Below are 27696 nucleotides of genomic sequence, written 5' to 3' on the forward strand. Positions count from 1 at the left end.
GGTTGACGCTTGGCACGCTGAATTCCACCCATAGTTGCGCATGTCAATGGAATTTGTTGTTTGTTTTTTTGGGGGGCGTGGGCTCCTCGCTGGATCAGTCGACTCTGAAACGAGAAGTTAGCCATGCACGTCGAGACCGTTCGGAGATCGGATCAAGATGTCCAGCACGACCAAAGCCGTTGATGCCACCGTCATCGCCACCGCCACCACCACCGTCACCACCGTCATCGCCATCGCCACCATCACCACTGCCACCACCGCCACCACCACCGTCACTACCACCGTCAAGGTGCTCTCTTTACCCTCTTCCGGACCCCGTAGCTGCTGCGCCCGAGACAACACAGAACGTCCAACGTCTGCCCTGATAGTCTCCCACCGTGGTCGCGGATCATTGCCGGGGAGATGCCAGGGGTTATCTGTGTCCCGGTCGAGGTGTCGTGCTTCCCTCTCTCCATCGAAGCCTTCGAACGCGCGAGGGATTCCTCCGGCGAAACGTGACGGACGCAGTCTTTTTTTCTTGATAATTTTTTTCTCGATGATGACCACAGCCGTGGAGTAGCACGTTCCAAACCTGTGCTCGAAATGACTTCGGTGGTCACGTACGTGGGCCCGTGTACGACCTACATTCTAGAGCTCCAAAAAAATTAAGAAACGGTTAAATTATTGTCAGATGTTCTGAGAGATTTATTTGAGGGGCAGGTTTACAGTATCCTGTTGTTGTTCTCCACGGTAACCACGCACGGGCATCGCCGGAACTCGTTTGTGACGTTAGCGCTTCGCAGAGTGTGGCCCCCTGCGAGAAGACGGCGAAGGCTTCCACATGCCCACGAGGTGCTGGCCAATACCGGCGACCGCCCGAACGGTAGCGATCCGGACAATAAAGGCGCGTCTTATCCGGGCCTCAACAAGAGTTGCCTGCAGACATAAAAGCGCCGCATTGTATCCGTTCACATCTGCAGTCAGGGCCCGGGTGTAGAGAGTCCTCAACTTGGGGGGGGAGACGTTCGCGTCCACCGTGTAAGCAGTGGCAATCGGGAGAGTGACGAGGGGGTGACGGACCGCGGGTGAGCGAGTGACGGTGAGCGCTGCATCATCACTCACCTTTGGAAGTGCATGCTAACGCGAAGCTAAAGCCTTTCCACGTGACGGCCATAAATGTGGCTGAAATGAACAAATAAATCAAAATATTAAGTCAATTGCAACTCCACTGCACGTTATCACGTGACGCGTCTGGGCCGGCGCATTCCTAAATACACGCCCTTTAAATTGGGTTGTGAAACATTTTCTCCACTCGAGACGATAAGAATGATACGCCTGAATGTTACCATCCCTGAATAGCGAGGTCACGAGTGCCACGGTCGAGCTTGGAGCCGAGTTGTCAGCTGCACTCACGCCTTCCTCGCCACCCGATTGGCACGGCGGGCTACGTACGGTGCGAAAGAAGTTCAACGTTCGTACAGCTGTGCCCACGTGGAGTCGACGTGTTATTCAAATACCGGATTTTTTTAAAAGACGGAAATGTAAAAAAATAAATCAGACCTTTAAGGAGCTGGCACACGCAAAAAATATAAATCACTGCCGCCTCAACGTTTGGAAACAGAAAAATAATAATTTTCAATTGCATTGGTGGGAATGCGAGCTCTAAGGGATTATTAAACAAAGGCGGCGTTTCACCCTCGGTCTAATTAGCCACAGCTTTTGCCAACAGTTACAGCCACATTGAGCGAGGATACAGCGTGCGCCACGTTCGGGAGCCGCCTCTGTTGCTGCAGGTGCGATGCTGTCACTGGCGCCGAACGCTACGGAATGTGCAGGTGAGCAGTGGAGGCGCGGTGAGCGGCGGCGGTCAACTGGGTCCTGGGACTCCCCTAGGTCGACTCGGCCTCAAATTGGTGTCGGGCGCAGTGTGTGGACATCGACTTTGGGGGGAGACCAAAGCGGGGCCCTCTGCTCGTGGAGTTGGCCACGCCACCGTTTCCCGCATTCATAGCCGCGGTCGAGAATTTGAACTCCGGTGATCGGAGTTCAATTCGCGACCACGGCTGTCATCGGTGGTTTCTGAAACCCGCAGTGGAAATCCGCTCTCTGCCGAACTTCACCAACCCGCACTGACCAGCGCGATGACGCGTGGGCAAACGACCTCCGTGACTGACACCCGCACGGGGAGGCCCTCATTCAGCAGTGGCTCGACAAAGCGACGTCATCACGATTGTTATCGTCGTCATAATCTAATATCTGCTATTATGAATAATGTGTTTGTAACTTGGATGTGTAATGTTCACCGCATATATGATCTTCATGTCAGAGTGCATGTGTATCTGCCTAACTGCACGGGTAATGCCCTGCACACACGGGGGTTGCTCGTGTGGCCTGCACGTGCGTGCGTGTGCGTGCGCGTGCGTCTTGGGCTCTACACTGGGTCGACCGTGTATTTATACTTTAACTTCTCACATAAACACATCTTTCAGCTGCAAAGAGAAAATACGTACACCATACCCCAGCTCGCCGTAAAAATGACATATTCGGCAGAGAATGTAAGCCTCTCCGACAGGACTCAGGTGAACTCTGTGAGCAGCTTAAGAACTTCCATAAAAGGGAATGCAGAGCTACTGCCGCTGCTGCTGCTGCATACTTCACCATTATTTGCCATCGTCTTTGTCAGCCTCGGCTCCAGGACTGCAAGCCAAGTCCTCTGTGAAATCTGCACTTTAACCCGGAGATATATACTTTTTATTTTTAACAAAAGGTGTAGCCCTAGAATTTCTCTCTGACGCCACCGATGGCGACAGGGCCACCACTAGAGGCCGCTCTACAGAGCCCCTTTATGGCACTGCCTCCCAGCCTGCGATCCCAAGGACCATGGGAAGCGGGGCTGCGGGACTGTTGCAGATACGACGATTCGTTTTGATTTGGAAATATACGTGGTGTTGATATGTTTTTGGTACACAGTGGTCTGAAAATAATTGTTGAGGCTGGAGGGTGGGACTGTGGATCCAGTGAGGCTGGCAACCATTGCTCTAAGAGGGTATTTTGGCCGAAACCAAAGACCCTCTAGGGCTCCTGTATAGGGCAATTGGTTGATTATTATTGCACGCTGGTCAGGTGGGAGTACTCACCGACGAATGCCAATTATAACGCAGAAAGATGGGAGCTGTATTTAAAACCAAGTGACAATCCTCGCCACCCCCCTCGCTCTCCAGGGCGGCCTGTGTCATCGGAAATGCAGTACAACGGATGCAATACAAGAGCAATCGAATATAACAGAACGATAAGACAACGTCATGCAATGTAAAGGTGAAGAGGTACAAATCCATAGTTGTGGTTTAAGTGGTGTAATTTATATCGGTCAAGATCGTGTGTATTCATATTTAATAGAAGTAAATGGAATCGCTCACATTACAAACTGAATGGGAATTGTTTTATAATTATATTGTAGGTCTAAATTTGAAGCTTTCGTGACTGCAGGAATCCATACTATTTGGTTCTTTCGGTAAAGTTACGTAGGTAGAAAATAAAATAAATCACGACGTAGCTTTCCCACCTGATGATGGACGCTTGTGTTGCGCCCGAAACGTCGTGATTTATTTTATTTTATACCTCCGTGACTTTACCGAAAGAACCAAAGAGTATATATTGTATGTGTCACGTTGTTCCATGTGAATAGCATCGTGAATGAAATTGGAATGATGAGATGTAGCACTGATTTTTCCAAGGTGATTGTGGGTCACATGCCTTCTTCTTACAGTATATTGGAAAGGAGTAAGCAGAAACGTACTGTAAATGCGTAGCTTAAATATGAGAGCAAGAAACAAATGTACGCATTGACTGCTGACGTGAACACATTTTTAAATAATTTCCTGACTCGTATTAAATCCATTGGGAAAAGTCTAATGCAGAGCTGGAATTTAACAAAATCGGATAAATATTTCTGGGGAAATAGCCATCATACCAGGGCCTAAATCTCATTAATTAAATTCAAACCATGAGCATTTTTCGCGCCATGGATAACTTTCACCCTTTGATTTTGTTTAATTTCCTTCGAGGTGTTTTATAGCTGAAGGCACACATAACACAATTGTCCGTTTGTTCCTGGGCAATTATGTTGGCACGTAGATCAATTTTGTTCTGTCCTGCAATCGCTATTACCCAGGAAGAGCCGGTGCTGAAGCAGCACTTGCTAGGCCAGGTGGGTCCAATTGTGGCAACTGAAGAATGAACGTCCTCTGGCATTCCCACTGCAGCTCGAATGGCCCCGCGTGGCAGAGGCATTTCGGAATTTCGTGTTGATGCCCCGAACACAATTGCGCGGATTCCACCACTGACTGTGGGTCTGTTTCGCCTTGACCTCTGGTGCTCAGAAATTATTTCACATATTGTAAAAATAATACAATCACAGTTATCAACCAGTCGCTGATCGTTGACTGTTAATGATACAATACTGACATGATGGCATTTATGAGCACATACGTTTTGAAAGAACGAATAATATATGAGAAGGTGTAAATAGTATCACGGGAAAACAGGTTGCACAAATACAACTGTCGCTATTTAATAAATTCTTCTCTGCACTTCTATAAACGTTGCTTGTTTTTCTTTCTTCCCATAGCGAAGACGCGTGTTGGACGTGACGTGACATTTTCAAAACAACTCGCCGCACACCGCGTGCTCATTGCACGCAGCTGGAACGAGCTCTGCTCGACCTCGCATCTTCAAAGTTGCTGCATTCAGACAACATCAGCACGGCGCTGCCCGGGACTCGTTGATTCCGGATAAGCGGTGTGCGAGGTGGCCATGCGGGCGGCACGGGGGACGGCGTCACGGCGCGCGTGCCCTCCCGCTCACCCGGCCGCACTCCACGCGATGTGACCGTCCGCGGCATCGTGCAGAGTGCAAGTTACAAGGTGAATAAGCGGACGCTCTACGCCTCCTTCACGCAGCTGTCACGCCACATACCCACTATTATTTTGTACACATCCCGACGGCCACACGCACCTCCGGGTAGGATATTTTTCTCAGTAACATTGATTCAATGTAAACTCTGCACTGGTATTGTCTCGTCAGCAGATTCAGGCTTGCTCCAGCCATATCGAACATCTGGTAGTTCACTGGCATTGGTGTAAGCAGGCCCGACTCTGCTCATGGGATGCTTATTGTCAAAACCGGTCCAGAGTTTTCTTGTATTGAATAGATGCCGCTGAAATGATGCAGACTTTGTAAACAATCGCATCAGGCAGGCTTCTCCCCGGGTTGGGTCCCACATAACATCAGAATCATTATTAATACTGCAGGACGAATCCGATGAACTATCGAGTGTTTCTTCACAGATGTCCAGTAGGAGCGGCTCAGAACGTTACAACAACAAACACTACGTACACTTCTTCATGAAATATAGTTACGACGGCTTAGGCTGATTTAGATTGTCAAGAGAGCTAAGCCTCTTTGTTCAGATATAGAGTCATAGGATGACTTTCGGTGCAATTTCATCAAGTCAGATATGCAATTAAACCAATCACTCGTGCCTCAGCAACGGCATGAGCTCATTGCAATCCACTGCCATGAGCTACGGTCGACACAACTTCGCAACTCGTCAGCCCACACAACCGAACTCATTCTCCTCTGTCGTGAATGAGAGCACTGCTCCGTGGCGATGAGTGCACTGCACCCTCAACTCGCCAATGCCAAGATAGATTACCATCCATGGTGAACATCAGGAGGGACAAATATTAAAACAGACACATTTTTTACTTGCATAGTAAAGTAATTGTATTTTTGTATTTGCAGTATAGTACTATAGTAATAGAGCAAGTGCAGAATCACTGAACCGGAATTGATAGCTTGAAAGCATTTAGCGCGGGGCCCTTGAAAGTGCTGGGCCCGTAGCTACTACATATGTAGCTACTACACATGTAGCTACTTCATATGTAGCGACGTTTGCTACTCGGATAATCCGGCGCTGCCAACCCGCATTGTCTGTCCACTGCGGTGAAACGTCGTCAAACGACCTTCGTCACCTATTTGGGACTTTTTTTCGAGTATCAAAAAAATAGGTTTTAACCTTTCTGGCAAAAAAAGAAACCCACAAGTGTTAAGATGTTCAATAACCAAATAGGTACCTCATACTAATTCATAATCAAGGGTTTTGGGTTCGCTCGCGATGTTGCCAATTCGGAGAGGCGGTAATGTCCTCGGCAAAGGAAACGTTTTTTGTGGCAACGTTTGTTTTCGTACGACGAACCATGCGCGATATACAGAGCGTGGCACTTTACACGGCCAGATATACCGTGTGAAATAAATAAACGTGTCCCCACATTGTCTGTGGCACCGTATTGTGAGTGAGTGGAACTTTCCGGAGCCAGAATTGATAATAGTGAATTCAACTTGTAATGATTGGCCTCGTGGAGTGTGTCTGTTCATGGGGGTATAGAGTCCAGTCAACTGGTGTCACTAATTTGGTAAATCACGTTACTGTTTAAGAAAGTAAAAACATATGCAGGCACACATTTTTTTGTCAAAATTATATATATATATTTTATTATAACATTTCATTATTCCTCATTTGAAGCTTTCGGTAAAGTCACGTAGGTAGAAAATAAAATAAATCACGACGTTTCGGGCGCAACACAAGCGTCCGTCATCACCTGATGTATTTTATTTTGTACCTACGCGACCTCACCGAGAGTATACATTTCGTTATATTCTGCGCTCTATTTGTTACGGTGCATTTCTTTTTGGGGGTTTATTGTCGCTGCTTGCTTACACATTCGAATTCGTTGATTCGCTGGCGCTAACCTAACGTCCGGTCTCCCCAGAAAGAGACTCCTCTTCTCAATGGCCCATTATTAAATACAAGTCACAGGCCTATTTAAACACATTACACACGGCCCGTGCAATGGATAGATCTACATTTAAATCGACCGAATCCAGGACAATGGACAAGAGGAGGAGGGAGGAGATGAGCTGACATCGCGTGCACTCTCTAATTGGACCTCCACTGTGAAGAGCTGTTGTGGGTAAACATCAAAATCAGCGACTCTGCCTGACTCACGTTAGCCATGAATCGAACACGCACTCCCGCAATCATCTAGTCAATAAACACGGAGCCATTCAAAGTGCCTCCTGAGAACGGATGGCACCGTCTCGCCCGGTGTTGACAAACGGGGGGTGGGATTCGTATCGTCGTGACTCACAAAGACACGGCCTGTCCCGCGTGCTCGTTTATTGCAGCAGGACCGTTTCCCACCACACTTGCTGTCTGCTGCGGCGACACCAGCTGGGCCCACCTGCTGCACAGAAGGCCGCAGGGGCGCCTCGGGAAAGTTGCGTGAATGGCTCTCCGACTTTTCCTTCTGACCACGGCTCCATCCTCATCTGTGTACGTTCAGAGCTCGCATTCCTCTACCCAGTCCGGTCAGAGTAATTCTATCATCTCGGTTGAATGTTGATTTCTTTAGAACTGATTTTTGTATTTAGTTTTATGCCCCCCCCCCCCGAACCTCCGATTAGCGCAGTTGGCTACGTACGGTACGAACGAAGTTCAACATAATACACAGTGTGGCTTCCTGGGTGAACAACTATTAATAATTGTTATTATTGTGATGCTTTGTTGGCGAAATGGCTTTGTCCACCCTTTGTCCCAAAAACACTGGCTTTGCTTGGTAGCACACAACGCTCGTAATCAACATTGTGGGGGAATTTAAGCAACAAAATAAATCATCAGACGTTGCACCTCCTCCACGTGTCTGTCCCTCCACCGACGGCCCACAACGCCCCTCCCTCATTTCGTCACAATGGACGAGGAGCGAGCGGCGCATCGTCCCAGCGGCCTACGCATTGGGGCTGTTTTCACTTTGGTCATCTCCACCTACGCTGTCAATTCTCCGACGTCCTCTTGCCTCCCCTCTCATAGAAACTTTTTTCTGAAGCGCAGTCTCAAAGCCATCGCGTCAGCGCCCGCAAACGCGTCCACACCGAAAGCGAACTGCAGGTCGCCGTCGACGGTGTTTTTTTTTCTGTGAAGATACGAAATCTCGTGTCGGTGCAGACAGACGCAGGCAGGAGCTGCCCGCATGGCACTGAAGGGCACACGAACCGGAGTGCTGCTGTTTCTGTTGACAGCCGCCGAGATGAAAGGGTTTCTCGTGGCTCTGGTGGCTTCCGAGTCCCGCACGAGGCGACGTTAATGACCGTATGACACCATTAATGCAATTCATGATGCCTCCTACCCAATTCGCGTCTTCACAAAACATATTTTTGGTCAATTTTGTGTACGTGACCCGTTGGCCTTCTGGGAAGTGCATTTCATGAGCAGTATTGGTTCAAATGCAAGAGCATTCAGAACCGGTTTCGACACTCGGTATGTTGTCAGCGGTCAGGCTTGCTTGACCGTTTACAACAGCTTCCTGGTCAACTGTCCCGATGCTTATCGGCACGGACCATTTCTGTACGTAATGTTCTAATTACCGATCTGTTTTACGTAATGCGGACTGCTCGATAACAGTCGTTGTACCTGTGGCAAACAAAGCTGAACAATTGCCTTTGCAGGCGAATTTCCTGGGAATGTTAAGACGTTGTCAAACAGAACCGCGCCCCTTGTCCTCAGCGCATCCTATTGTTGATTTTAAGCCAAGGAGCGACTTGTAAAACCTATTTTATTAAGCAACGATTTTGTCGAAGCCTTTTAAAGCAGACATGCAACTGTAAAGGGGATAATAAATAATGTTGGACCTGCGCCAGTGTTTGACAAGTTGACGACAACCTGTCGACACGTGTTTGTGTTTGTCGTGGATGACATCTCGCTGTGAGTGTGGAAGTCTTTGCGCGCGCTTACTGCAGGTGGGTTCGAGGTGTGCACTCGCCAGCTGGGCTCGTGAGTCTGACCATCGCCACCACCGTCCCTTGTAGCCACGACGTGTCCTGCCAAAGCCCCCCTTGGATGATGCCAAGTATAATAGTGAATTAGGTCGTGGGGAGTTTGCGTGCGTCTCTCTGCGTGTTCGCGTGGATTTTTCTCCGGGTCGTCTGGTGATTCCCTCCATATTTAGAAACGTTCGTTGAGAGTATTTGGCTGCTATAAAAGTCCACGCGATAAGCCTCTTCGTCGAGCTATCACGTGTGGCCAGGTCGCTTCTGAAAAAGATATGTGTAGCTCAGTGGTCCTTGTCCGACAAAACAACAAATAGTTTTGCTTAGAGTTGATTTTACTTTAAATTATGGGTAAAGTTGTACCAAACACACGCACGGTGCTGCTGTGGGGCTTTGCAAAACCAGGCAGGCACAGGACCGTGCAGTGCTGCTCAGAGTCGCACCCGAGGCTCCCATTGCAGAGGTGGATGGAGTGGGGGCGACTTGCGTGCGAGATGCTTTGGGGCTGCCTCTTCTGTCAGCCGTGGGTCAGGAACGCGGGCCCCTGTTTCACGATGAGCTAAACATTTCCACGAATGTAATCTCGCCAGCTGGGGCACTTAGCAGGACCCCTCGCGATGTATCGCTCTGGCAACGCGCTGCTTGTTAAAGGGGTTCACTGTGCCGAATACTTTTTCTCCCTTTCGCCTGCCAAGCCATTAAAGTAACGCCGCGCATTCTTCCCTAAGGCATTGGTTCCCACTTTGGCAGATGACAATGTTCTTGCCGATTTTCGCCAGGGCATTTTTGCCACAAAAATGCAATTTAATTGCGTAACATTCGTGTGCAGGCGTGTGCCCGTGCGTGTGAGAATACACGTATACGGTACTGTGTGTGTTCATCGCATAGGGGTTTGGGCATTGTTTGATTTCGCATTCAAAGCTCCACACAAGATTTTGAAAATCCTTTGCTGCATTCGCCATGTCAACAGCGTATGTTATTCCCTGTTGGTCTCCCATCCAATTGCTAAACAGGCAGAACTCGGCTTAGCTTCCAAGATCTGATGATTTGCGCGCATTCAATGTGATTTGGTCTAACGTGCTCATGTTGTAGAGTTATGTCGTGAATACGCTTATCTGAGAATTTACACTACGCCCTTATCATCCTGGGTAGTTCGATTCTTGGCCATTGGCAATTAACATCTGACCTCGGGCAGGATCTCCCCCAGATTAGCTTGACAAGAAAACTGGAATACAGAACACGAGATAATCGTGAGGGTTCATTTCGTTTTGTGAACTCGAACGGGGACGAGCGTTTCCAACAGTTCATTTTTAGGAAAGGAGAGAAGCCCTCTCGTGGCTATCAGGCCCCAACGTTGACATTTAGCTCCGAACCTCGGGTAAGATCTCAATCCACACGGTGGTGGCGATGGTGATACGGCGATGGTGATGTGGTGGTGGTGATGATGTGTTATTGTCTGAGCGGACTTTGAAGGTCCGGTCCTGGGTCCCCTTTACAACAATCGCGAGGGAATCAATGAGCAGGAAGGAAGCGGTGGCCGTGTCAGAGGCTCCAGTCGGGATGACCTCAACCGATGTCTTAGGACCAGAGGGGGATCCGGGGGAGGCAATGGGAGAGAATGACCCCCCCAGCGCACCCCCCCCCAACCCACCGCCCCCCCCACTCACCGTCCCCTCCCACCCACCGCCCCTCCCACTCACCACCGCCCCCCCCACTCACCGCCCCCCCCCCCCACCGCCCCCCCACCCTTTGAGACCCTCAATGTTGATATAACAGTAGTATTTATGAAAGTGTTTTTTTCCTATCCTATTGATGTTTTAATAAGTTTCTCTAAAATAAATAAGAAAGTACATTAAAAAAAGCCATATTAGCCAGAGAAAACGCATTGAATGTTTGTTTACGTGAACGCAGGGCCCAGTTTGAAAGGCTTGGGATTTGGACGGCCCCTTTCCTTCGCGACTCCGTCGATATAAAAACAACGAAATAAATGCAACAAACTTCTTCGCACATATCTTACAAGGAATTGTGGCTCATTATCATAGCTCACTTAAAGTTTTCATAATGCAATTATTTAAATTGGTCCCAAATGGGAGAATGAAGGGACATTAGACATTCATAATTGGTCAATTTAAGCGTGCAGTCATGGATAATAAATATTTTTACGAACTTATTTTTTACTTAATAATTAAAAACAGTTGCTTCAAGGGAGAGCTGTGCTTAATGAAGACTATACAAGACCGAACACTGGCACGTCCGTGTGTTCGCAGTCGTTCGTATCAATACGGCGTTACTGTAAACGAATGCCACTGAGAGACGTAATCAGTCATCGGGTCCCAGCTGTAGCTGGGAGGCGGCCCCCACGGGGTGGGCAGCCGCTCTGCAGCTCTCAAACCCTCAGGCCCAAAGCCAAAGAAGCCTCTTAGTGAGGAAGATGGGGGGGGGGTCAGTAGGGGGGCCGTCTCGTGACAATTCAGCAGGTGGCTCGACAAACGCTCCACGATGAACAGGAGAAGGAAAAAAAATGCGTTCGGAGCTTCAAATCCCTGCGTGCTGCCTCGCGACTGTGGGTCACACACAGAGAGAGAGAGAGAGAGCGAGAATATACCGAGAGCACATCCGGAGCCAATATCTGCCGAAGTGATTTCCTGCTCAAATGAGCATTGAGCATTGCGGCTCAAAGAAGCTTGCGATGACGGCGGCGGCGCGTGCCGCGGCTGGACGAGGTTGACCTCTGGCTCGTTACACCGCAGAGGATGAAAGGTCAATCGCACAGAGGGTGGACGCACAAGAGGTCGCCGAGCTCCCCTGCTCCACCACGCAGCGCTCTGTGTCGACCACCACCACTGTGTGGGTTTCTTGCTCAAGTTGCCCCGCCAGAGTTACCCCGCTAGAGTTACCCCGCTACAGTTACCCCACTACAGTTACCCCGCTACAGTTACCCCGCTACAGTTACCCCGCTACAGTTACCCCCGCCAGAGTTATCCCCGCTCGGCAGTGCAGGGATACGGTACTGTTTGTGTAAATATGTAAATTGAACTTTGAACCATATTCTAGAGCTGTAATCGATCGCCTACCGTTGATATGGTTACAGAAACCCTCCGTGAGATGTAGGGAAAGACGTACAAGCAGATACTAATGTAGAGCCCTTTGTCAATCCACTGCTGGATGAAGTCAGGGGGCCTGTGGCCGTGACTGGAACTCGCCGGGTGCAGAGCGCGCGGCGCCCGGAGGAGTCGCAGCACACGCTGCGGGCCTTAGTTGGTAGAGTTTAGGGCTGAACGATTAATCGATTTCAAATCGAAATCGCAAGTAGATATTTCCCCAAAATCGTTCAGCCCGAGTAGAGTTCTGCTCGTTTTCTAATCTGCGCGATCGCATTTTGGAAGCAAAACAGTTTAAATTCACCACCACCACCACCACCCTGGATTTAACTTAATTGTTTGGCTGGCAATTACTCTGAACGTAATCACTATAATTAATGCTTGATTGCTCATTGATGAGAGCACGATTACCATAAGCGGTGATAACCAAAATGAGCCATTGCTCTGTATATTTTGATTATCCTTATGAGTAATTACGACCGATTAGTGATTAATATGGCTCGCTTACACTTTCATCGGTACCATAATAGCTGGGACCGGTGGTTATGTTCATTGATTAAAATTGGATAATGATGCAACAAGCTGCATCCGTGCGGTTATACACCATGATTAAATTAATTATGAACTGCGCTGATTTTAAATGTTACCAGTGCTGTATTATAATGTGGAAAGATCATTGCAGCGTTAGTGAGTGTTTCGATGAACTTTCATTTTTCTTAAACTAACTTAGCGGAAATAAAAGTTATCGTATGACCACAGAATGGCACCATATTCTCTGGAATATAAGACGCTCTGGAATGTAATACGTGCCCCAAACTTGTGCCGCTGTCAATAAAGTTATATAGATCTGGCCTCGCACATACACACACGATCACCTATACCGGAATGCAACACGCACCCTGAACATTTGCTTTAAACTCACGGTAGAATGCGTGCGTCTTATAATCCAGAAACTGCGTTATCATGGTCATAACCATATCTTCGTTATACTTGTTGTTGGAGAGTGGTGTAAAGACTCGCGCCTTTCTCCCAGGCCCGTGACCTCGTGCTCAGGGATCTCTGTCTGAGCAGACGGTGACTGACGCTTCTTCACCTGCGTGCGTCGCATCCATCCCCCCTCCCCACACTCCACATCTGGCATCTTGCGTCTCAGACACACACCCGCCCGCCCCGCGGGGCTATTCCCTCATTACCATACGAGTCGCCGTACCCACGGCGAACTTCACATTTCCAACAAAGGACAGATTCTTGCATGAAGGGAAGTCAACAGGCGCGGAAGGCATGGCGCGGAATAGCAATGAGCGGCATGTCATTAAACACCGGGGAAGCACTGATCTAAAATAGTCCACGATGGTGCTCGCAGAGGCCGAAGGGTGAGAGGTTATTTGCGGTAATGTGAATAACAGCACGTACACACTTTTACTTGGAAAGCTTCGTTGCTAGTAGTTTCAATGGCGATGGTAACATTGTATTGCTGCGACTTTGTCTAAATGTGTTGGGTCGTGTGAATGAGAGAACCGGAACGATTCGTCCATTTCATCGGTGCCATTTCCCAAGCTCGCCCTGCACGCATTCACAAAGCGCGCGGCGCACAGAGAGAACGCGTGCGTTTCAGTCCACGTCGAGCTTGCAGCCATTAGAGGCATCACCGTTCACCCAAATGTAAATAAACACACCCGAGGAGTGGTGACATAATTATCGAATGGCCGAGAAGGGCAGGGAACTCCCACCGTGGAACAGGAGTCACAGAGCGGTAATTAATTAGTCCATAATTGTAGGCTTGTAAATATTCGTCAACGTAAGTTCCATCACATTCGGGCACAATTACAATTGCACACGACCAGAGGATTAACCACAGAAACAGATTATCTCCCCATGACAATGTATAGAAAATCACACACACGCTGAATATAATTCAGGAGGATTAATGTGACGCTTGTCGCCGTGGAATAATCATTACGGTGACCATCGCAGCCAAAACGATTATTAAATGTAAGCGCCTCGCTACTGGCGTTGGCTTCATTGCCTCCGTTCCTCGCGGCAATGCCACCGTTTGGCGAGAGAATGGAGTAAGTTTTGCCCCTTCGGGGCGCGGGGGGGGGGCTCTGTGCCTCGTGCGACGGACCTCGGCCTTCACAATCCCACGGATCCCTCCCTCCCTTGCCACGGCGCGACTCACGGTGGGACGCGAGGCGTTGCGCTCCAGCGCGGGCCGCGAGGACGCCTGTGGTCGGCAGCGCTGAACGCAGGCCACACCGCGCTTGAGAGCGCCAACGTGCGGTCGCAGTTTTTTGTAACTTACAAATCTAATATTTCCAATACAGCCTGCTTTAATGTTTACATTTGCGATGGGGTTTACCGTCAAATACCGATTCGAATCTTCGTCGGCGACCTACAACTGGTGGACGCGAGACATTTGAGATTATTTTGCTGCTAGAAATGCCCAAATTATAGGACACTTTTGTTGAGCTATCGTTTGTGGCCAGGTCGCTTTTTAACAATAAGTTAATACCTCAGTGGGCCTTGTCTGGAAGGATGGGGATAGTTTAGTTTAATTTGTTTGTGTTTGGGTGATTTGTTTACCTTTCTTATGCTTTGCACTCCTATCGTGTTTTTGTCCTGTTTGTTGTTGTGACGTTCTTACCCGCCCCAACTGGACATCTGTGAAAAAAGAGCTTCATAGCTCATCGGATTCTTCCGAGTATAAATACATCTTCTGATTCTGATTGAGAATAAATCGGCTCCTGAAGAAGCTGCCTGTACTACACGGAGCGAAACGTCGTATATCATGCCCGAACAACACGCGGCACAACCCGAGAACATGTCGGGGGAGGCCCTCATCCAGCAGTGAAGTGACAAACAGGCTGCGCACGTGGGTGTCACGCGTGCCGTGTTTACTGCTCCCTGTCGGGAGAGGTCATGCCCCCCCCACACACACAGACACGGACACCCTAAACTTAGGCCTGCCTCGTGGCTGCCTTGGCAAATCTGTAATTCTGCGTGGTCTACTGCAGCAGCAGCAACATATTGCGGCGTCAACGCCGAACGATGACGAACCGCCCGGCCCTCTGACGCAGTCTGCTGCTGCGCTGCGGTGACCGAGGGCGACCCGTGGACAGGTTTGCTGCTGGCGGGGCAGCGGGGCGCGTGTGCGGAGCTTGCGCGCGGAGCTGGGGGACGCGCGGTGCCTACACGATGTGATCGCCGCTCCAAGGTTCAGGTTTCCACGCTCAGAGAGAGAGAGAGCGAGGGGGAGGGAGGGAGACAGACAACAACATAAACAAAGAGAGAGAGAAAGTCATTACGTTTCGTGATGCGTTATGGATTCCAGAGCTCACAACCCAGAGGGAGAAATCCAGCGGGAACGGAGTGCGATCTGATATTCGGAACACTCCTGGCAGTTTTTTTTTATAATAGCAATGTCAACGTCTGTTTTACTAAATCATTGTGGCATTCGAATAATGAATTAAATATGAACCTGGTAAAATCATTGGAATACAATGCGCGAATGTGATGTATTTATTCAAACGCAGTTCCTGAGCAGAGGCCTAAAGGCCCAACACGTCAAACGGCCAGCAGACACGGAGCAGCACTATCAGCGTTGTACGAGATTCGAGTGAACGCGTTTCTTGAATCGGGCGAGATTATTTGCGAGCTTCGGAGCAGAGAGAATGGGAGGAGGGAATTCCAACGTGGAGCAGTGCGAGGGAAGAAGCAGAAAGAGGAGTGAGGCGACCTGCAGGGTGGTGAGTGGGTGGGTAAGCACAGAGTTTGAGTTGATGTGTTCCACGGATGATCCCCAGTGTGAATGAGACGGAATGGCAAATGACAAAAAAGAGATGCATGATCTACAACTGCACAGCAAAATAATGTGTCAGTAAATGAATAAATAATACTGTGAAACATTTAAACATTTGCACTACATGGTATGCAACTATATTTCACTCTGTCAGTGGGTGGAATGTGCGATAAAGTACCTAGTGTAATGTGGTGGCTATTACAGCCTATATATAACAAAAGGTCCAGTCAGTCGTCTCTCGATAATTAAGTGCAATTTGAACCATTTCACGAATTAATGAACATTCCTTTAGATATGAGGAACAATTATCTACAAAAAAATCACACTAAAGTGGTTTCAATCGTATACAACACAGAATAATCCACGTTAGCATCGTTGTGAAGAAAATCAGTTGCAAAATACAAAGGCGGACGATGCCTCGTTCCCATATCTCTCTCTCTCTCTCCAGACGGCCTTCTGGGAGTAAATTGTTTCAGCAGCATTGGTTTAATTCGGCAAATTGTGGAATAATGTTGACATTCATTGTGTCAGTAGTCAGGCTCGATTAAACCAGTGCTGGCAGACTGCCGCATGTGTGCTGGCAAGTGCCCCCTCATCGTTAGGCGATGCAAAGCGATATAATACAGCACCAAATAATCATTCACATCCATATGGAGAACATACAAAATAATAATAATAATAATGAGACAACATGCCTCCTTCACGTAAAAAATACGTACTAAAAGTATGTTTCATACATCCCATTGGTCACACAACCTTCTGGGAGTTATTTGCATTAATCTTGATTTGAAGCTTTCGTGACTGCAGGAATCCATCCTCTTTGGTTCTTTCGGTAAAGTCACGTAGGTAGAACATAAAATAAATCACGACGTTTCGGCGCAACACAAGCGTCCGTCATCAGGTGAGAAAGCATGCCTGTTAATTGCATTAATGCCTATTCATTGCATTAATGCCTATTCATTGCATTAATGCCTATTCATTGCATTAATGCCTATTCATTGCATTAATGCCTATATATTGCATTAATGCCTATTAATTGCATTAATAGGCGACTGGAGACGAGCCACGCTCCGATCATTTAAAGAGGCTGCTGCGCTCTTCCTCAAGGTCACGTTGCTTCCCACGGTCTATTTTTTGAAATGCAAATGAGTCTCGTTAAACGGCACCGGACACGCAATTAAGCTGAACCAGTAATGTGGTTACATTCTCCACTGAGTTGACTGTCTGAGCGAACGTTGTTGTTGTTTTCACTAATTAGGTCCGAAATTTTTGTTGCAGAAAGTTACATTTCTTCCATCTGGTCAGTTGCACGACATATGCACATACAATTGTTGATTCATGCAAATCGTCTAGCTGGTGCTTCAGTGAACACAATGCCTAATAAAGCAGGTGTGCTACATTGAAGTATGGTGACAGGTTTGTTTATGTATAAATGAGGGTCGACTGGACTATTGGCCTGATATAGCAAATGTTGACCTTTACAGAGTCTTGGAAACGGAGGTTGGATGGTGGGTACATTTGAATTGGAGTAACACTTTACTCGCCACTAATGTGCACCACAACCAGCAATCGAACTCTGGGTGCTTTCTTCACGGCGCCGGGCTCTACCCAACACCCCACTGCCGCTCCCTTCTACACCAGCGCATTGCACTTCCTCGTGAGTTCTTATGAACTCAGTGGTAATGCACAAGGGCCAGCTTCATCTCAATGTCAACAAGCTCTCGTCTTTGTACAGCTGTGTGTGTTTTGTGTGCGAGCCACTCGTCGTCCTCTTCGTAACTGAGTAATCGCCCATTGTCATGAGGGTGAGCCATTTGCGTACCTCGCTAATCCCGTGTCTGGCCGTGTGTCTTACCGTGAAATGACATCGAACGGCGTCTCTATGTTCGTGTACTCCGCCTCGGCTAGAGGAAGTGTTGTATACATGAATAACCTTTTAGCCGTTGCTGCAGAATCCATGAAACTCGTGCTAAATATGAAGCGGCAGCAGCTGCAACCACAGACCTCAACACGGCAACGGCCTCAAGCCACAGAAGTCAAATCGCTAATTACGCCTCTAGCCCAGGGAAGCCTCACGCACTCTCAACTACCGGACAGCTTTATAGCTCATCTTCTTGGTTCTTTCGGTAAAGTCACGTAGGAGGGAAATAATAAAATAATACAAATAAAATATAATAAAATAATTCTCACGACGTTTCGGCCACAACGCAAGCAGCCGTCCTCAGGTGAAGAAGTTTAGCTTTATAGCTCGTCGGATTCCTTCAGTATAAATACATATCTATGATTCTGAACTTTTTTTGTTTTAGAACGTCGTGCCAATTGTTGGCAGTAGGGTGCCGGTGTTGCTGTGTACAGCATCATCTCGATTGATTTAATTTGCAGGTACAATTTTCAGTATTGGAATGCTTTGGCCAATACCATTTCTGTTGTATGTTTATTTTTTTGAGCTATAGGAGGGAAACCGGAGACCCCGAAGGGAACCCATTTCAGAACATGTGAGCACGTTCAATGTCCTCGCAGAGAGGCGCCTGAGTTGGGAATTGAACGCAGCGCTTCTTCCTGTGCGGCGTGCGAGTGTCTCCACTGGCGCTGCGACCCTGCCGGTCACAGGGAAGCCATCCAGAGAGAGAGAGAGAGGGGCGGCCGCGTGGCTCGGAGGTCAGAGTGCTGAGCCGCCACCGCTGAGGACCTGGGTTCGCACCCCGATACGCAGACTTGCTGGGTCCCATTTGGAAAAAAACATTCAGTGACTCACACTAGCGTGTGTGTTTTTATTGTGGCATAAGTCAGATGCATCATTATTGTTGACAGCCTTTTTTTCTGACACATCTACCGCTGGATGCAGGCTTCCCCACTCCGTGCCGGTCATTTTAAAATCATACTTCACCACGCCGGTCAGTGCGTGTTGGCGAAAGCTGGCGCCCAACACCTGTGCAGATGTCACTCGCCACTGGTATTAGCCGTGGCCTCGAATCTAATACGGGTCGCCGCATTCACAATGCGGCACACTCTGCGATCCCAGGTCAAAGACCGCGATTAATGAGCGAATTAATAACAAATAGCCTTGATGAGTGCGGCAGGAAATTGGTCACGTGCCAACTACCTGCAAGCCATGTCTGGGTAGCTGCCCCCTCTCTCGTTTTGTGATGACGCAAAGCCTCGGTACTCAGAAAGCCCCCTTCTCTCTTTTTCTCGCTTCCATTCATGGTGGCTGCAAGGCTTTGTAACGCACGAGCCCAGGGTGGGAATTCAAGAGGGATGTTTATCTGGCTCACACATCTGCTTGCTGCTGTTTGGGCTTCTCACAGCCGTGTGCTCGCTCCGTAAGGGAGTTGCTGCTTTGTGAGTGAGTCTGTGCTCTGGTCAAAGTTAACTTGCCCAACAAAAGTAATGTAATACACTCACTCCAGAATGTGTATTATGATATATGTAAAAAAAAACCTGTACTGTTAGGTATCCTGAACTGTAGACAATAACACGAAGTATAATATACCGACTATTGGCCACATTCCTCCCACGCTGAGGACTCGCTCGACCAGACTGACCGTCTCGTCTCATCCACACAGTGCTCACCCTCTACAGTGCAGGCCACACAAACACACTCACCCACTCACCCACCACACCGCATGCCACTCACCTATCACAACTTCGCACCCGGCCGCTGTGTTGCTGCCCGCTTGACGTTTTGCCCATTTGGGCCTGCACTCAGCGACCGTGGTAGAAACAAGTTAACCAGTCCTGAAACTACCCACTCCCGACGCTTCTCCAAGCTGCAATAGCCGGTGTAGCGAAGTACGGCCAAACAACCCGCATGGCCAACAATATGCGAAGAGGTCTTCATCCAGCAGTGGGTTGACAATTAAGTGCAAGTAGTTTGTCTAAAATGTTACGGCTAAATCAAGCGAACAAAAGCGTGCGGTCCCAATGGTAGAGTCACCATCGAGACGCGGAATTTATTTGATTTTGTCCACTATGACGGACAGCAGTTTTCTAAGCCTGGGGGGGAGGGGGGGTCATTAGTCGCTGTGGTTTTTTGTTGTTGTTGCTGTTTAACCGATTTATTTACGTCCTTCAGAACAGCAAAGACAAAAAATAACAAATGAAACCTGTGGGAACCACGGGGACATGTCCAGGATTAGAGGGGCTGCACACACACACACACACGCCCCACCACCTCCCCTATTCGCCCACGGCTCTGCGTGTCCGGCGGAGTGATGCGTGGTTGGGAGTGGGCGTACAGAGTGTTGGGGGAGCGGGGGTGGGGGGCATCACCTGCACCCCCCCCCCACCCCAGGATACAGACGCACGCACCACGCACAATGGGACGGAAACAGCCAACGGGGACATCATCGCGCGTCGTTATTTATCTTTGTAAAAAAGTGTTTAATTGTAACAACAGCAGCAGCATTATTATTATGATGCCAACACGTTTGAAACAATCAAAAGCAATGTGACAACGATGGCGCTGCGTGTCAGTTGCAAATGCGTTTTGACCCCAATAACGAAAGCTCGACACATCCCTCAATAAAACTGGCGTCAAGAGAAACCAAACAGGTGATAGTCTGGGCAGTGGCTCTTTGTTCGTGGCTTAGAGATAAGAAAAAGGTCCGTCACCACGTGGGGACCTTTACCAACGCGGTCTCACGAACACCCACCCACACGTGGCTATGTGTGTACAGTTTGTTGCTGTGAAAAAAGAGCTTTATAGCTCATCGGATTCCTCCAGTATAAATACATGTTCCGATTCTGACGCTGATGTACGTTGAACTTCGTTCGCACCATACGTGAGCCAACTGTGATAATAATCGGAGGTGCGGTGGAAAAGGGGACAACGCGCTAAACACAAAACGCAGTGTGTAAATAAATGTGTTTTTCCCCGTTCGCGACTCTCGTCTGCCGCGTCGCCAGAGACTCGAAGTCGAGAACGTCGAAGGTGGAGCTGGAAGCGGTGGCCGCCACGCGCTGCTGGCGCTGCGAGCGACGCTCCAACTCCGTCCGCGCCTCAAGCGACGGCTGCCACAGCGCAATTGGCGCCCCACTTGGGCCACGGAGCAAAGTGGACGGTCCCCGCTTGGCGCTGAACGTGGAGTTTGTCGACGGGGCGCGCGAACCGCCGCCGATTCACTCGCAACGGGCTCGCACAAAAGGCAGAATGTCCTCGAGGATGGGACAGTATCACACGAGCGATACACAATAACCCCCGCTGGTTACATGCCTTTCGCTTCCCGGAGCAATTGTATAGCGTTGTAATTATGCGTTGATCATCTGCCAAAAAATGTGCTACTTGTTTTATTTGTACTTAACTCAAGTTTAAAGGATTTTTTTGTAATCTCGGAGAATACAATGGGGTTTCTGATCCTAATGGTATGCCTTAGCCAGACTGTGTAGTATTCCAGATAAGACACCAAGATTGGAGTGTTCAAACAGTCATGGTTCTGTTTACCACTCTTGCTGTACCATTGTCTTCTAGATTGACTCACGAGTCGCAGCAAATGCCCTCACTTGATTGCAAATACAAATGTGGCCTCAACTGAGGCATGTTTGTCCTGTGCGTACGAAATGATAGCTTGGCACTCACACTGGGATGACCTAAACATCCCCGATTACAAAACAATCATTAGCGTCTTTGTGGAGAATGTAAGTTACACAATAAATAAACACTCGTCTCCTTCCTTTGATCTGAATCCACATGAACACAAAGTGGTTTGTACTCATCCCATCCACGGCGCGGCCTTCTCATGTCCATGTCTATACACATCTGGCAGTTCAGCATTGGTTTAAGCAAGCGTGATTCTGCTGATGAGACAATTAATGTTTAAACTAAGTCCAGAACTCGCTGCTGATACGCAGTGCCGGATTAAGCTAGTGCGGGGCCTGTAGCATATGTTATAAAGGGGCCCTAAATATAAAAAAAACACTAATCTTGAAATACTATTTTTTTTACTTGCATAATAAAGTAATTGTATTTTTCCATTTGCTATACAGCCAGATAATACGACAAATCGATAACTTTAAACACCCAGTCGGTCATGAAAGTTGAAGCAGTATAGTACTATAGTAATAGAGCAAGTGCAGAATCACTGAACCGGAATTGATAGCTTGAAAGCATTTAGCGCGGGGCCCTTGAAAGTGCGGGGTCCGTAGCAGATGTAGCTACTTTTGCTACTACGATAATCCGGCACTTCTGATACATTCACTCACTACTAAGAAAACCCCGTCATGTAACCATTGCCGCATTGATTCATGGATATTGTGCCAACCATCGCGAGCAGGAAGTAACGTCAGCAATCACAAACCATCGCTGTGCCTGCAGGCAGTTGTACACGTAACGTTGCGTGTGTGCGAATGTGCGACCGGAGGAGACGAAACGATAACTTTGAAACGATTTACAATAAACAGTGACAATAATAATCAGGCGCCACCCTGCTTTTGGCATGATCGTGGATGAGTGGAGTGGGCGAGCGAAGCGGGCCAAGACAACAACACATGTACGGCACGCAAGAGAATAAAACCCAATTACATTAAAAAAAACTAATTGATATCAGCACAAACAGATGTGTATCCACCGATAAACTAAGAATCGATGACGATCGGCACGATTCAACATTGCCAATCACATCGTCCCCTCCAGAATAGAGGTTGTTTGGGTTAGATCGCGTAAATATGCGTCGTTAAAACCCGCCATCACTCGACACAGCCAACTAGTAAGAGTTGTCACGTAAACAGAACATGACCAATTAGTCACTAGTACAGCACACCGGTGTGTTGGAGAGCTAAGACACAACATTTACAATCTGAGTACGACGTTTCGCCTGTAATTACAACGAGCTTCATCAGGCGACAGCCACATTTTGTGGAGAGGTCCACATCGTCTCCTATTGTACGTTAATTCGCCACCACCCCCGGGGTCGACAACTCAACGATCTTCTCTGCCACCCCCTCCGGGTGCAATGGGCACGGAGGATGGGGTGCAGCGGATCGTTCACGGCCAGTGCCGCTGCGCCCACGTGCTGCGGACCGGTACAGTGCTGCTGGGGCTGCGTGCGCCTGCTGCTGCTGCTGGGGCTGCTGCTGCTGGGGCTGCTGTCTGTGCGGCCCCGCTGCTTCTGGGATTGCGCCGACTCATCACATGTCTGACACGACCCACTGGCGAGCAGAGAATGTTGCGTTGGCACACAAATAACAAAAACACACACATTCACACACACACATTTACACACACATTCACACACATATTCACACACACACATTCGTCAACAGCACTGTGGCCCGAAAAGAAACAAAATATATCCCGCAAAACGGCGATGTTTAGGGCAATGACGCACCTCATTGCCCTGCACATCTCATTATTTTTTCCTGTTAGGGCCACGGAGTTATTGGTAAATGTGTGTACTTTTCTGTTGAGCAGAGGCACAGTGCTTCTCTGTAGGAAGCTGACAGTGGCGCCCATCAGTAGCCCCCTATATGTGAACAGCCACGTAAACATCCAGCCAGATCACATTTCCAGCTTTGCAATCACTCCACTGATGTCACGATTCAAACGTTGTTGCCAGGGCATTATAATTTTGTTTCTAAATGATAGTTTGTCAACATGATGTATGAACGTAAATATTACAAACACGTATATAAATGCGTATATGAAGTTAATTGTACGCGGGATGCTAAAGTTATTGAAGGATATGTAATTAAATTAAAACCCCATCTTAACACGTGACATTCCTTCGACTATGTGTGAAAGCTTGAGAAAGCACTCGAACATTTTTTTTTTAAACTCTGACCTGGGTGCCAATGTGAAGCAATGCAGAGTTACCCAGTGTTACATCTGGGCGGTCGTACAGTACCGCTCTCTACTGCGGCGTGATATTTTCCAGCACATGTGGAGCGCACACGTGGATTATGAACCCTTCGCTCTGCGGGGGAGCCACGCTCTTTCTCCTCTGCTGCCCCTGTAATCTGGAAGTCCTTTCCACCGAACAAACGCAATGTTCATTTCCAGCATCAAGAGCCTCCCTCTGTTCTTTGCCCATCGTTGACCGTGCTTCTAGAAATAAAGTACCGCTCGCGTTCCCTACCCCGTGATGAACACATCGCGCTGTTTGTGAAGAGCATCTTGAGATGCGGTTGTATTTGGACGTTCTATACCAGCTTGTATTCTAAGGCAAATTTGATCTCCTTTGAACACATCCGGGCTGAACAGCATCTGCTTATCTATACTTTACCTTGTGCGCTGACTTAGTTTACAGCCCCTTTGTGTCAATCCACTATTGGATGGGGTTGTTTTTGACCACACTTAACCACACTATTCATTGTGGGTTGAAGGAAGGGGCCCTAGACGTTATAGTACAGTATAATACAATCAGCTTTATTGTTTTAATGAAATTCTGTTTATGGACAACATCTCTCCGTAGCAGCCTACAATAATACACAGTGGCCGCCCATCTCAGCACAAACCCAGGCTCAACCCCAGCTTAGCTTCCGAGATCCGATGGGATGTGTACGAGGAACACAGTTGCAACAAAGTCGCTCCCACACCGCGTCGATGTTAGCCGTGGCTAGGAATCGAACTGGGGCCGACAAATTCAACCGCGCGGTGCGCCCCTGCCCTGCTCCACCCCACGAGTCTCCTGCCTGAACTTGCGCTCATCGCGACGGAACTCGGCGGCTCGCGAGCCAGCGGCGGTGCGCCGCCGCGGGGAGCCCGCGCGTCACGGCGCACCGGGCCGCCCGCACGAGAAGGGGTCAATCTGCTTCGGGATTTTCCACCTCCAAGCCGCAAGCGTTGTCCTGTGGAGCCTAACGGGCTGAGTAACGATTTGCTGGTTTTATACAAAGTAAGCAAACATTGCGCGCCCGCCACACACATCTGTCTCTATGCGTAAATAATAGAAGTGAGTTTACACATCCCATCAACCACATGCCTTCTCTCGGAGTGCATCATTTCGGCAGAATTGGTTCAACGTAAGTAAAACTGACTTAAAACTTTCGTGGCTGCAGGAATTCATATTCTTAGGTTCATTCGGTAAAGTCGCGTAGATAGACAGAAAAGTAATAATAAAAAGAAAGTGAATAAAGATAATACAAATAAAAATAAGAAAAAATATATTATTTTAATTCACTTTATTTTTATTTTTCTATCTCTGTGACTTTACCAAAAGAACCGAGATTATATAAGTCAAACTCTGGGCAGGTTTTAACATTCAGTGTCTCATCAGCATTCAGGCTTGCTTGAACCAATGCTGATGAACTGGCAGATGTTTATCGGCAAATTAGATATGCGTCCTAATTACATGCAGTGCTGTGCATTAACACGACGCCCACATTGTTTTGCGTACGGACCCGAGAGTTTACGTTAGAGGCAGCTCCGGGGCTACATTTTCATCAAAGGGCATTGCAGAGAAATCCATTGTTGTCCTGTACATCTCCACTCCTTGACCAACCCGTCGTGACCAGCGTGGTCAAGTGTGGCGCCCACATCACGACCCCCAAAATAAGCGTGGGGGACGGGTGGGAGGGCGTGGACACCCCCCTCCCTTTCACTAACCTGCACTGACCAGCATGGTGAAGTATGGTCAAACAGCCTCCATGAGCAACATGGTGGTAAGTAGGGCCCTTCATCCAGCAGCGGATTTGACAAAATATGTATGTACACCCACGTCAAACAAACAAAGACACTGATATCCCGTGAAGAAGAGGAAGGCTGGAACGTGTTAATGCTGATTTAGGCAGCCCGGCTCAGGGATAAATACTTAATGTGCACGGGAGTGTGGTGTATGGGGGTTGGGAATGGTGGCAGCCGGGATGGGATGGGGGGGCGGTGGACAGGAAGGGAGGGGTGGGGAGGGATGGGGCTGTTGGGCAGCTCTTATTGCAGACGAATAACTGGAAAACCAGCATTTTTCAAGACTAGACATTAGACTGTTAAAAGTCAAAGTGTGATTTCCTGCTCAAATGAACATCTCCCGTTGACAGCTCCGATCCAGTGGTAGACATTCCTCATTCTTATGGCAGGATCGAGTTGTTGATTCCCTCACAAAGTGTTACTCAATTTATAGACTCTGGAGGGATGATGGGCTGAGTGAACCTACCCCAACCAGAATTGTAACTGGAAACTTTCCGCATACGAGACGCTCGCTGTACCACTAAGGTCTCTCGCCGGGTTGAGAGTTGGTTATACCAAAAGTGATTTGAAGCTTTCGTGACTGCAGGAATCCATACTCTTTAGTTCTTTCGGTAAAGTCACGTAGGTAAAAAAATCTAATGAAACAAAAAATAATATATCACGACGTTTCGATTGCAACACAAGCGGTCGTCCTCAGGCTGAAAAAACAATCCAGCAGTGGAGCTGCTGGATAATTGACAGCTCTCTCGCTGGTCCAGCAGTGGAGCTGCTGGATAATTGACAGCTCTCTCGCTGGTCCAGCAGTGGAACTGCTGCAGGACCAGCGAGAGAGCTGAGGACGACCGCTTGTGTTGCGATCGAAACGTCGTGATATATTATTTTTTGTTTTATTTAATTTTTCTATCTACGTGACTTTACCGAAAGAACCAAAGAGTATACCAAAAGTCTTCTTCACAATTATATAAAACAACAGGAATAAAGTATAATTGTTTTCATGAAAGGGGTAGTATAAAAACAGAGTTTAAATCTTCAGTTAACGCATCGGTTAGAATGTGAATTATTGCACGTTTAAAGCTACAAATGCTCTAGAAAGCGTTTTCTGAATACTTGGGCAATTCATCATTGGTCTTGGCAGAGGGAAATATGAGTCACTGGTTCTCTCGGCACCCAAACTTACATCATCAGTAGTCGTCCTTTTCTCTCCAGCTCGGCCACATTCTCGTGCACTCTGCGTGGCCATTAACATTCGTGGGCTCAGTGGTTTGTGTCCAACGCTTCGAACCCGGAGACCCGTGCTCGACCTCCGGCTGTGGCTCACATCAGTGGCGAGTGCTATCTCGCCCGGTCCTGGGCCCCCCCTCCCCTTCACCAATTTGCACTGAGCAGCATGGTGAAGTATGGCCAAACAACCTGCATGAGAAATATGATGTAAGGAGGGCCCTCATCCAGCAGTGGATTGACGAAGGACTGTAAATTGTATTTTTGTTATGTTTACTGCAGAAATGACGATGTTATGCGTTCATTAAACATCAATAATAATTAAACGAAAAATGACAATCATTTGGATATATCGCCGATAGCTTGAGGAATAGTTTCAGTAAAGTTTATATACATTTTCTACACTGTTTTTTTTTTCTGGTGCCTTGAGTGTAGAAATACTGTTCATTTCATTATACTGTACAGTCCATTGAATATTACGTTTATTTATTTAACCCAAGAGAAATGTCTTCAGGGAATATATTTTTTTACGAGCGAGACCCGGACACATGAGCGATTTTTGTTCTCGTGTGGACCATTCAATTCTAGTATGACGATGTCAACCTGTGCTGCCCTAGCAATGACGTCCATGACGTGTGTTGGCCCACAGGAATCACGACCACTGCGGTTACGTCGCGTCCACGCCGTGTGCGACCCCACTCGTGACGAACGTCCACTTCGACCGGTTCTCCCCACTCTCTCCCTCGCCAGCCCTCGTACGTCTCCCTCTCGTTGTGCGATAGGCCCTGGTGGGGCACCCAAGGGCAACGCTGGGTGGTTCTCATTGGTGGGTACTGAGCAGATTACCAGACAGGATACGGGAAGTTCACAGCCGCACCACTTTGTCACGGATAAGATGAATTTTACTGCTCCATAATAATCTTACATTTACACAACTGCTGGCGACTCAGTACTGAGCTTATTGTTGGTGTGCGGATGTGTTTATAGGTTCCGTCATCAACAGTATCAGCTTAATCAGCACTTATGTCGCCTGGTTGAAGGGATAGCAATGTGGACTCAGAAATACCAGGATTTTGTTGTTGTTGAGGTGTCTGCAC

At 48.2% G+C, this 27696-nt stretch overlaps 1 long non-coding RNA gene across 2 annotated transcripts; it reads left to right on the top strand.

Moving 5' to 3' along the window:
- The first annotated feature begins 1540 nt into the window (after positions 1 to 1540).
- On the top strand, positions 1541 to 22134 carry LOC133347420 (uncharacterized). 2 transcript variants are annotated; one of them, XR_009755714.1, is made up of 3 exons: positions 1541 to 1814; positions 4607 to 4901; positions 20671 to 22134. It is a non-coding gene; the product is annotated as an uncharacterized LOC133347420 (long non-coding RNA). The 2 variants fall into 2 exon arrangements; XR_009755715.1 differs by lacking the exon at positions 20671 to 22134 and adding an exon at positions 7225 to 8810.
- Positions 22135 to 27696: the final 5562 nt, after the last annotated feature.

This window comes from Lethenteron reissneri, chromosome 26, assembly GCF_015708825.2.
Source record: "Lethenteron reissneri isolate LAM-NWPU_2019-01 chromosome 26, ASM1570882v1, whole genome shotgun sequence".
Taxonomy (NCBI): domain Eukaryota; kingdom Metazoa; phylum Chordata; class Hyperoartia; order Petromyzontiformes; family Petromyzontidae; genus Lethenteron; species Lethenteron reissneri.